Source organism: Cucumis sativus, chromosome 3 (assembly GCF_000004075.3).
Source record: "Cucumis sativus cultivar 9930 chromosome 3, Cucumber_9930_V3, whole genome shotgun sequence".
Lineage (NCBI taxonomy): Eukaryota > Viridiplantae > Streptophyta > Magnoliopsida > Cucurbitales > Cucurbitaceae > Cucumis > Cucumis sativus.
The window spans coordinates 22,332,265-22,337,028 of NC_026657.2; the positions used below are offsets into that span (position 1 = coordinate 22,332,265).

The 4,764-nt window shown below is 34.6% G+C and overlaps 1 long non-coding RNA gene across 1 annotated transcript; it reads right to left on the reverse strand.

The window, feature by feature from the left end:
- Nucleotides 1–725: 725 nt before the first annotated feature.
- On the reverse strand, nt 726–4,351 carry LOC116402847. The gene is made up of 3 exons (XR_004215507.1): nt 4,182–4,351; nt 874–945; nt 726–785 (listed from the first exon to the last, which is right to left on the reverse strand). It is a non-coding gene; the product is annotated as an uncharacterized LOC116402847 (long non-coding RNA).
- Nucleotides 4,352–4,764: the final 413 nt, after the last annotated feature.

The following is a 4,764-nucleotide window of genomic DNA, read 5'->3' on the forward strand; positions in this document are numbered from 1 at the left end:
AACTTGATTTATTGGATTTAGGATTATTTAATTTCTCAATAACAACTTTATTGAAACAGGATATGATTACAAACTACGAGTTTTAGGACAAAAAATTCCAACAGGTAACTCATAGCCTACCAAAAAGTTCAAAAAGTGTGAAAAGAGCACTTTAAGACCAAAATGACAACCAAGTGAGTAAGGTCAACAAACTTAGTTTCAAACCAACCTAAAACGAGTTCAAAACGTGTCTAAGTATCACTTGAACTTTCAAAACGACCTAAGAAAGCTTACATGTAGGTTCGTAACTCATAAGCTACCAAAAAGTTCAAAAAGTGTGAAAAGAGCACTTCAAGATGACAACCAAGTGTGTAAGTGCAACAAACTTAGTGTCAAACCAACCTAAAACGTGCTCAAAACGTGTCTAGGTATTACTTGAGTTTTTAAAACGACCTAGAAACTCTTAAGTTCTTGTGCCTTCTCCTTCAACGCTTAGACAGATTGTTGAAATTCTGTTTTTCTACAATGTTTCCCAGAACATGAAATATTCGTTACGGAAATAAATACCATGAATACGAACCGTGAAGAAACAGTAAAACAGTCAATACAAGAAGCAAGTGGAAACTCAGAAGTTTCATATTTCATCAGGATGATTTTCATTCGGATTGTCTAATATTCAACTCTAATTACATAAGGTGCATTAGTGTGTAAGCAAAGACGGAAACAAAAGAAACATAACTCACATTACCGCCTTCTCTAATTGATCCATTTGCATCACGTATGCAATAGACCTGTTGCGTTTGGAACTGTTGAAATTCAATGAAAAGGAGTTAACATCATCTCATCCTACAAAACAAAATCCACAACTATAGAGTAAAGATTGTCAGAGCATACAACTACAATGATAATGGGAGTGCTTCCCATCATCTTGGTCTCTCGCACCTCAACATCTGAAATGTGCAGAATCTGTTTATTATAACAGAAATAATTACTTTTAAGTCATAGAAAAAAGCCTTACATTAATTAGAATACCATCCACCTATCAAGATGTGTACAGACCTCAAACAATAGCCAAAGCACAAGGGGTGTGTTTAATGCAATTATGAACCCTTCAATATAAAAAAATGATTAATAATAAAATACTCAAATGTTTTCTTTCACTCTCATACTATTGTTTAACTGCTTCTTGGTCAAGCACCTAGACCAAAAGGCTATCTATGAGCTTTTTCTAGTTTCTGAAAAAGAAATACTCTAATGTGTGGTCGTACTAGCATAAACAGTCGTAGATAATTATGAGATGATACCCTTCGTAATGGGATAAGATAATACTTACTATTATTTAGTATTTTCTTTTATTTAATTGAAGAAATAATTGGAAAATAAAACAGAAAGTACAAAAATGAGTAATAACCCCCAGTAAAGACCAGTACGATTCAATTCAACATTTTGTTTGGTCTCTCGACATGATGATAATTTTTACCTAGAGTGCTTTTGCTTTACCTAGAGTGCTTCTAGGCCATAATGCAATTATTAACACGTGACAGAATTCCCACATATGACTTTATTCTCTCATTGTTGCCCATTATGTAAAGTTGTCGATGAAACACCAGCCAGTTTATCAGTTGCCATTTTGCTGAAAAATTTAGGAAGCAGATCTATCTCTCCTTTGGTTAATCTGCCACCCTATGAAACAAGCTTATGAACCTTCTTTTATGCACCCTCACTGGCACCCTTTACTGACTTTAAAAGAATTATGTGGATGCATCTTATTCGGAAATTTTTACAGATTCGCATGGAAGGTGATAGAACTAAGTCATGCACAGCGGAAAAAGAATCGAATTTCTACCCTAATTGCCACAATTAACATGTAACCATAAACTAATCAAATTAGGGTTTTAAGAAATATTACCTTTAAAGCTTTCAAAAGGTTTGATATCTTCTTACCAATTCTAACCGAGACCACCACTAGTACTCAACTGCTATCCTCTAGACAAAGAACCGGGTTGTGGGACCCAATTTTGGTGTAGAAAGTAATGGAGATAAAATGGGATTGGAAGGTTTTTTTTTTCTTTTGTTGAGATGATGAAAATGATAAAAGAGGCAAAAGTTTTTTCAACATTTGAAAACACCTCTATTTATAACCTAATTACATGCAAAAATGCATGCAATTCATTTGCTAAATCTCAACACCTAATGTTCCACTAACAATTAGTGGAACTTAGTGGGCTAGGTGTCTATATCTCATATAGCCACATATCCCACTAAGAGTTAGTGGGATTATCCAACAAAATGTTGGATTTTCCCACTAACTTAGTCCAAGGGTAAAATGGTCATTAGATATTTCTAATCAAAAGTCAAACTTTGATTTTTCTTAGTAAAACTTTAACTTTTCTTAGTCAAAAGTCAATATTTTGACTTTTTACCATTTTGTCCGTCTTGACTAATTCCAACCTCCCGAGCATGAATCCGCATTCATTTTCCCAAAATTCAAATCACATTTGAATATAAGGCCGGTCAAAGTTTGATTTTTCAAAGTCAAAAGTCAACATTTTGACTTTTTACTATTTTTGACCAATTCCATCAATTCCGAGCTTCTTAGTATGAATCCGCATTCATACTTATAGTATGTAAAACATAAAGCTCTATTTTTAATTAGAAGACCGACAACTATATCACTATATTTGTCGGTTTCCCTTTCTTCTCCCAATTCGAACAATTCGACTTATTTCATCACACTGTTCTAAGTTTAATCCATATGAGCTAGCAGAGGAACCTAATGGACCTATAGATCATGGGCTCCAACGATTCAAGATTAACTAGCTAAACTCTTTTAAACCGAGTTAATCAACATTCGTTAACTAACGGGTCATTCCACTAAAGTCCCATAGTTGCACTCCCCTCACTATAGATATATTTGTGTCCATTTGATAAAACCATAATCAGTAAGTTAATCCTTCACAGGTTGCTCGTAACTTTGGCTGGGTCAAAATACCGTTTTACGCCCAAGATTACATCTTGCTCCTTAAGTCCCACTAATCCACTATTGAACAATTGGTTTAAGGTTCAACCTATAAACTTAATCCCTCTCGGGCCAATGAGAGGGTGGGGCCCCTTGTTCAAGACTTGGATTCAATGCTTAACAGAACAACCTATCTACTAACCCTAAAGCGGGTAGGAGTGAATTCCATCTTGTACCCTATGTTCCCAGCTATCCACATGATCTTACCTTTGAAATGGGAGGCTTATTGGGCCAACGCTGATGAGCTGCCCTCACCTATGCAGATCTAAGGATAATCTCGTGTGAACAGGAGTTCATAGTTAACTCAGGATTAAGACTAAGTTACCTAGGTCATCAATAATTGAGATAGTCAGTTTTAAACAGTAAACGGTGTTATAACGTAAAAAAAAGACTAATTCATGGTTCAGTCTTATGTAAACATTTTACATAGGATGCCCCCACTTTCATGTCTCTACATGAATGATTAGGATCACCTCGTTTGTAAATTTCATGCCCCCACTTTCATGTCTCTACAAAAAATTCCAACAGAAGGAACATGAACAATCGCCTCCTTAGTGAAAAGGCATGCCTTAAGATAGGTTTTTTTATTATTTTTAAAATATAATCTATCCTGCTATGACTTAGTGTAATTTTTCATGTCTCTATAGCTCTTCCAATCTCTATTCTTGCATCTCTTCTGACTGATTGGAGAAATATCTTGTAAACTCTATTGGCGTGGGCGTTCCGCCAAACCTTTTGTAAATTTCATACATCAATAAAATTACTTGTTATAAAAAAAAATAAGGGGAAGAAACTACGTTTTAGAGACAGATGGCTCTAAAGCACATACAAACAATCTCCATCTCACTCTCTATCTGCCCTGTTTCCAATTTAATCCGACATTCATTTGAGGTTATTGTAGGTTCATATTTAGAAATAGTCATTCATGTTGTGATGCAAAATCCCTTTTATGTATCTAAAACTAAAATCACGAAAATCATCGTGGACATGCAGCACAACAAACTAAATTTTCACGGGAAGCCTTTGCTAACAAAATCGTAGACAATAATTACTCAAACAAGAGAGAAGGACTATAATTAATTAACAGAAGTACAGATCAATATAGGTGCACAACCACCAAGCAAGAGAGAAGGAACAATAAACTTCAATAACAAAAGAAAGGTAGTATCAGGACTATCCTTACTTGTTATCGAAGAAGATACCTTGGCCCTGGTAAGCCCAATGCTCTACCATACAACGTTCAATTACCTCATTACTACAACGTTTTTTCAAAGTTTGGGAATCTACCTAAAACATAAATATATATTACAACTTGAAAACCTCCATGTCAGAAACTTTACTTTAATTATCAAACCAGATGCTATGCAAGAATTAGTTAGCAGAAATACAACATAAATAGTAATGATATTCTTTGGGGAGGGGATAAAAGCATCTTTCATCTTAGAAATAAGCTTAGCAGTTAGCATTAACCTTTATATTTTGATTATGTCTTAAACTTCATTTACGAAATCTGGTAAACAGAAAGACCTAATCCATAATGCTAAAGAGGAAAAGACCAAGTCAAACAGGTTAGTATCACAGCTCCAAAGGAAAAAACTTACGGATCTCTACGACGAATTTCCTTGAATGATGTAGCAGCATCTGATGCTTGAAACACGGTTTCATTTATGTTGGGAAAAATAAGATCGATAAATAAAACTTTTGGCTACAATTAGCCATAGAAACATAAAGCTGTGACAGGAAAACAAAAGCTAACAGATAATTAA